Source organism: Rhineura floridana, chromosome 1, assembly GCF_030035675.1.
Source record: "Rhineura floridana isolate rRhiFlo1 chromosome 1, rRhiFlo1.hap2, whole genome shotgun sequence".
Taxonomy (NCBI): domain Eukaryota; kingdom Metazoa; phylum Chordata; class Lepidosauria; order Squamata; family Rhineuridae; genus Rhineura; species Rhineura floridana.
This window is the reverse complement of record NC_084480.1, coordinates 278286518-278294109: the sequence shown is the minus strand read 5'-3', so window position 1 is coordinate 278294109 and position 7592 is coordinate 278286518. Positions and strand designations below refer to the sequence as shown.

Genomic DNA, 7592 nt, shown 5'->3' with positions numbered 1-7592 from the left:
TGGTATGAGCTAATATAACAAACCCGCCAAGCAAGAATTGTTGTGTTGCACCAACAAATGAGTGCTTAAGGTGGAAGGTATCACCTGCTTGACCCTGTGCGAAGGCACAGACATGACACTGTTGCAACACTGCAGGCAGGTAAGGCCACATGGTTTAACAAATTTACGGATTACCTGGAAGAACCTGCAGAACCGTGCTTGTCCAGTCCAATGATTGTTGACGTTGACCTGTTCTTTTTAGTATATGTGATGCCTTTCCCCCTCCTCCCATCTGTAAAACATTTGTACTCTTCTGAAGTATGTAATTCTTAGCTCCTCACATAAGGTACACAGGCTGCCCATAAAATTCCTCTTTGGGAAAATTATCCCTTACAAGCACATGACGTTTTATAAATTTAATCTCCATCAAAGGTTAGTCTATCCTATTAAAGAAACCCAAAACCCTTTCCAAGAACATTCCGTTTTGCAACAACCAGTCCTTCACCAAGAACTACCTGCCATCATCATTTCCTTCCAAATGAGGGCACTGCTTTTGTTACAGAAAAACAAGTAGTAATCCCAAATTTATTCCATAAGCATAAGGAACTGTCTCCCAACAGGGTTTTTATGACACCAGATTGCTGGAGACAGCAATAGCAACTTTTAGAGCACAATCCTATTAATATTAACTTAGAAGTAAAGCCACTGACTTACAGTATAATGATCAATCCAGTGCTGGCCACATACATAGTGCTTGGAACACACAGCCTTTGCAGTAGCTGCACTGGAGCTGTTGAACAGTCTTTCCAGGGAATCCTATCAGGTTTTTCCTAATAAAAATGACTACTGATTTTTTGTTCAAACTTAGATCATAACAGTACACAGCAGAAAAATACTGTTAAAAGCAACAGGCATCTTTAATACAGTCAACTCCACACATGTCCAGGCAGAGCTTGGAAAAGTTACTTGTTTAAACTACAACTCCCATCAGCCCCAGCCAGCATGGCCACTGGATTGGGCTGATGGAAGTTGTCGTTCAAAAAAGTAATTTTTCCAAGCTCTGTGACCAGGTAGGTTTGTCACAGTCTAATGAATCTTAAATGTGCTATAAATACTCTTTTGCTTAACCTTACTAAGTTTTAATTTAATTCTAATTGGAAACAAGTTGGATGTTGTAATGCTTTTGTTCTTGTGTTTAGCTGTCACCTCCAGATTTTGTACAGTAGCTTTTCATTGTCAATACTTTAAAATTTTCTTACTGTACATCACCTGCACTGTTTTAATAGTAAGTCATCATCATCATCATCGTCCCACTGTAATTTGATGGAAATTCTCCATTGCACCTGAATTCAGAGGCAAATAGCCATTTGTGGCCAATTGCAAAGGCAGATCATTTGTGATCCGTCTCTCTCTTGATTGCAATTCCTTGGCTGCCCGCTTTACAGCAGCATCTATCAATCATTACGGTGCACCTGAGCCAGCTTTTTCTTCCATGTGCAGTACAGAACAACCTGAGTCAGTGTAACAGGATAAAAACTGTTTAGTTATTCTTTTCCTTTCCCCAAAAAGTTTTGAATTTCACCACGGTCCCTTAAGCAAAGACTTGTACTTTTGTCCCGGTCCCTGGGGGAGTGAAAGAAAAAATGTTGCAGCCATGGCTTAGGTCTTTTCCTTGTTTTCTTGTTAATAATGCTTTTTGTTTTAATGACTGGCTTGTCTGTCATTGTGAAGCAACTGAGAAAGCTGGTCAGTTATATCAGCTCACATGGAATGGGTGCATTCAATGTCCATGTTTTACATTCACCTTAACTACATTGGGCAAGAACTTTTTTTTTTACTAGCGGCCACCTAAAATGCATGCTGATGGTTCTTTATTGATCAGCCTTTTCATCTCTTCTAAGTTTAGCTGCCCATCCTCTCCAGTTTGATAAAGGCCTAACATTTTACAAGCATTTGCTTCACGCTCCCATATCCCAAACAGCGAGTTAGGGCTTCATGGACTTTTAATATCTATTCAGCAGAAGCTATAGTATAGCAGTACTCTAAAGACCTCAAGCATGGAAGGTATTCTCTCTGAATTTACAGCCCTCTACCTTTTCCTACAGCTGCATGAACTCAGTGTTTCAATTATAGAATGTACACACATAGTTGGGCAACAGGTCAACAACTCGCATGCCTTTATCCCTAGGCCAGCAGCATTTGTTTAGCCATAAATTCAGAGGTGCGATAGCTGTTGATAGCCACCCACTCAGCTCTCTTGTATTAGAAAAGATATGCTTTGATGATGCCCTTTTGTCAAAGTAGGCCTTGTCAGAAGAGAAATTCAGAGCCACAGAAGAAACGCTTGCAAATTTCGAGGTCCCAGGAATAATAGGCACCCAGTGCTCTTGGGTCCTGAAAGAAGAGAAACATGATGAACCGTTGAAAAATGCAGTGCTGACTTCCTCTTCCCCTCAGCAAAAAAAGGGAATCTTCTGTGTGACTGGGGGACAGCATTTCTCTTCTCGTAGGACAGAATGGGAAATCAATAGGGAATGGCATGGTGGGTCAAAGGTGCTCACCTGATCTCTGGTTGGTTGCATCACTGCTGCTTACTAGGAGAAAGAGTGGGAGGAGTGAAGTGGGGCAAAGTCAGCACAGCACAAACACACTGGAAGAAGCCCCAGATTGGCTCTGCCAGTGCATTTGCTCTGCACCAACCTCCCTAACTCCTCTCCCCTCTCCCTCTCCCTCCCATAAGCAGCAATGTGACCCACCAGAGGTCAGGTGACTGCCGCCACCATACTCTGCCATCTGCTGCTGGAAACCCTGCCAGAAAGGCTCCAAAAGGCCCCTTTGACAGGAGATTTGGAACCGCATTAGGGTGGCCACTTTCACATTCTGAAAGAGAACAAAAGAGGACACAGGTGTGTTAATCCTCCCCAGTGGTGGAGAGGATGAGAAGGCCAGGGCAAGGAAAGAGAAAAGCGGTGATTTCCCCCTCACTACTACTCCACGAAAGGAGTATGTCAACTTACATGAAGTTTAATCTGTTGAATTGTCTCAGACATTTTTGAGAGATCCCCAAGGATATCAGACTCAAAAGCTTGACTTTACATATAGCTACAGTCCTCTTTCACCTGTAGTCTGTCCCTGTGTTCTGATTCTTCATGAAATGAACTAATTTGGTAATGACAGTGAGCTCCTAAGTTTGTCTTTGATGCTGCATTAGGTATCTCAGTTTTAGATTCCACCCAAAAAACAAAGTTATCCATACTACAAGTTTAGGGAAGGGCAGAGAGAAAATAAATATTTCAGGGTGTGTTTGTTAACACCTTCTCGAGGGTCCTTCCTAGTCTTGTTCCTGACCTGTAAATTTTCCTTCCTATTGGACAATCAAGCAAAAATATTTTGACTGGTTGCTATATAAAGGACTAACTAAACAATTGGAAACTAATTGTGGAAAGCAGTTGGATTTTTTTTTACTGGTTGCTAGGTTTATTTTTCTGCCCGGAAACCCTAAAAAGGCCTTGTGCTGAGCTGCACACATTGGGAAAGTCAGAAATTAGGGCCTAAGTAACCAGCCAGCCAGATAACTGTACTGCATCCAGCAGCATTTCTATTCCTCTAGGGCTGTTTTCATCCTTTACCTTCAAATACTCAAGAAAAAGAAGAAAAAATAGCCACCATGGTTGTGAGTATAGTAAGTACTTTAAAAGAATAATGGGTAATTTAGGGTAGATGTTTTTCCAGATCAGTTATCTCTTTATTTCAGCCTTTAGCAATAAGCACCCAATCCTGCTCTATTCATTGTTAATAACTGCAGAATAAACAAACTCTTACTTCTTACTGCAGGCAAACAAGCATGATCCTTTATTGCTGGGTGGGTAGACAGCATAACTGAAAATAAAAATGAAAATCAGAGCAAAGGAAGGTCCAAGGGGTGGTGTCTAACTCTAGCCCAAAATACAAAGTTCTAATATTTAACTCTTTTATTGTTTTTTGCAGGATCACTCACATAGTTATAGAGTGAATGTGATCATGAAAAATCCACCTCAGTCAGGGAAAGTCTTGAGTAAGCAGACTTCTGGGTGTTCTTCCAGATGAGGCTTTTTTGTGCACTTGCCCTGCCTTGTTCAGTGATTTTTTCAGATGGTCCTAATCTTAAACTGCTCCTGTTTTTAAAGCAAGCTTTCATTTTTTAAATGGAGGCTGTCATTCTCTGTCATGTCACAAATGAAGACACAATTTTCTTTAAAAATCTGGGGGGGGGGATGAGAGCACAGCTCTAAAGGGGGCAATGCACCCATTTGCACCAGCCTGGCTACAGGGCTGATGCAACATATCCTGCTGTATCTCCACCTGAAAACTTAGATCACCTTCAGATGGTCAGTAATTTGTGGAAGGGATTCAAGCACACACTAAAAATTAGGTTTATGCAACCGAAGTAGCTTAAAGTGCTCTGTCACACTAGCATAAGAAATCTGTTTTGTTTAAAAAAAGACTTTTTGCAGTTAAGAAAGTGTGGGATGAACAAATGATTAATTGGAAGACAACTAATCTGGGAGGAAGGGTGGAATATAAATTTAATAATAAATAAATAATAAACATATAAACACCTTGCAAGCAAATCAGGATAAATGCTCATTGTTGTATAACCTTCCTGTACACAAATCAGAGCAAATGCTCAATTAAGACCTGGCATAGTCTAATCTCCATGTAAGCATTGTGCATGCAGATCAGGATGAATGCTCAATAAACAGGTCACACACACACACACACAGACACATGAAATATGTCTGACAATGTACACAGCAGATTAGAATTAGTGCCAATTCTTACATGAAAGGGACTTCTGTATAGGAATTTTGGCATGTGTGAATTAGCCCCCACAGGAGGAAGCCTTACTATTTTACAGTTAATAAAATAAGTGTAAATCGCCCATACTGCAAAGAATGAGAAAGTCACCACACCTTTATTCATAGAATATTTTCAGTGCCAGTAAAATGAACATTTCATGAAAAATATATGAGTCTTAATGCTCATAAATCTCTCAATAAGTAACATTATGAAAAACATAGCAATCCATATATATATATCTGGACACATATGGGTTGGCAAGTTTCCATATTGTCCTGTATTAAGTGCTGTTGTTGGAATTTAAATTTCTCTGACATTTTCTACATTTTTCTAAGTAAATGTATAAATATGTGAACCTCTGGTGAGTGTCCAGTCATTCTTTAGGACCCTTTAACAAAATCTCAAGGATGTTTACAGAGGAAAGAAGAAATAAGAATTGTTATCATCTTGGAGCTATAATTACTTAGGACAACTCAAGGTGAATGGATTTATGATTGTCTCAACTTTCCTAGTGGATACCCTAGTAAATTTTATGAGGTTACAAATAGGACTATCACAGTTTAAGCACAAGCCATGAAATATGTACAACTACTCAAAGAATTAATTGTCTAAACATGAGAAAAATACCTCTGCAATAATCCATAAACTTGCAACCAGGATAATCTATTTATAAAGTTTTTGCACATTCAAAAGTTTCAGCCACAATGCTTTTGCTAATACTGTCATTCAATGTAATACATGTCTGCAGAATGACTTGATTTATAAACTTTTCCTACCTTTGTAAATAACAGTTTATAATTTCTGTATGTATACTGATGAAAACATTTTCACCGATTTCCAGAAAAGTGTCACGTTAATGTTTGATGTGATTAGAGACAGAAGGATATGTCAGTTCCAGTTCTCTCTTTCTCATTGTTCCAATCTTAAATTTGGTTCTCTACATTTCTGCAGCAATTTGTATTTTTTACAAAAAATCCTCATGAAAATTCTTCAGCATTTTATTGCTAATTTCTCCTAATAAATACATTTTTGCATGGAGGCTTAATTAATGTACACATTTTTGCTAGCAGTTTCTCCTAAAACAATGCATTTTGGTAAGCTACTTTAATTAATATAAAATAATACCTCAGTTAACAAAGTAGATTTGTTCCTGGACATTACTTCTGTAACAGAAACTTTGATAGGATTAACTTCAAAAGGATAGGGATAACTTCCTACACCAGCTTATAGGTGGTGGCGACAGCTTCAACAGGGGCTTTAAAGGGTGCCGAGTCCTTCTCCTCCTCTGAATGTATTTGATCAGTCACTCTCCAGCCCTGGGAGAAAGCAAGAGATCTGTTTAATGCAAAGTAAACACACAGACTTGTCAGTTTACCAAGCAAAGCAAAGGCACAGGCTTGAAAGTTTATCCACAGCAAAGCAAAGACACAGTAGTCAGTTTCACCTTAAAGAAAGGCATGGGCTTGTCAATTTCTTTATAGCACAGCAATGACACAGGTTTGTCAGTTTCATCTTAAAGCAAAGGCACAGGCTTGAAAGTTTATCCACAGCAAGGCAAAACTGGTCAGTTTCACCTTTAAAAAGCCTTTTTTAAAAGGAGCTTCCTTCCTGGAGGATTTGTTAACTGAGGTATTACTGCATTCATTTTAATGCATATTTCCCCCTAATATGTGGATTTCTGTAAACATTGGTTGGTTGGAGAACTGCATTGCAAAATTCAGATAAGTGTGAATTTGAAAAGATGGCTATGTTTCAGTTCTCATGTTGTTTTGGGAAGATTTGATAGATTTGGCTTTAAAAGCAAACTGAATCAAATTTCTCCCCTTTCCTAAATGTGACACATTTCCATATGCAGTATATTGAAGTTTCCTTCAATATATATATGGCTTTCACGGATAAGATGCAAGATTTATGAAGAAGTGTTTCACAGGTTGCACAGAGATGAATACGTCTCCCACCACCAGAACATGATGAGAAGCCATGTAAATATGTGTGCATTCAAATGTGTCTACATTACATTTACATGAAAACACAAAGTTAGTAGGCTTCAGATTTCAGCCTCAATGTGTTTAAACTTTAAGTGCACATAACTGACCATTTTTATGAACATGTTGGCTGCTATGCTAATGACAACTGGTAGAAGTGTGGAACTTATTCTGTTACTAGCTTGTCAGTTTGATGGGCTGATTTTAGTGCCTGCCAGAACGCCAAAGTGGAAGAGAATGAAGTGGAGGCACAACTGAAGAAAGGCTTGTTCTCCTCCTGAAGCTTTCTAAGTCCAGCCAGGATGCTAACGAGGGAGTGAATTTACTCAGCATGCAACCAAGGAGAAGATCTTTTTTGTAGTTGCATGCTCTGTTCTCTGTTTCCTTCCGCTGTATACAGCACCACAAGCAAGCACCAGACAAGGGTAATGCTTGTCTTGCACTGGAATTGTTCAGTGTCCTGGTAACAGAGGTCCAAAATCAAAGTTTTGATGTAGTAAACTTTTAATATACAATGCTTAAGCTTCCATCCTGTGCACACGTACCTGAAACTTCGTACATCCAGAACTTTGTTTCTGGAACTCTGTTATCAGGACTTCTGAGTAGACATGTATAGGATTGCACCCCTGACTGAAGGCATATACCACATGCTCTCTACTCAATGACTCGCTCATTGGCTGAAACAAATATTACAAACAGTTGTTTTTCACTTCTAAAGTTGGCAACATTGTCCTAAATGGGAAGTGTTGCATTAACATTAATAAAATGTTATTACAGAAAAACATGCAT

At 39.1% G+C, this 7592-nt stretch overlaps 1 long non-coding RNA gene across 1 annotated transcript; it reads right to left on the bottom strand.

Annotated features, from left to right (window-relative positions):
• Positions 1-600: 600 nt before the first annotated feature.
• LOC133375458 (uncharacterized) lies at positions 601-6049 on the bottom strand. Its single transcript, XR_009760239.1, has 3 exons — positions 5944-6049; positions 3802-3858; positions 601-2373 (listed from the first exon to the last, which is right to left on the bottom strand). It is a non-coding gene; the product is annotated as an uncharacterized LOC133375458 (long non-coding RNA).
• Between the last annotated feature and the right edge of the window lie 1543 nt (positions 6050-7592).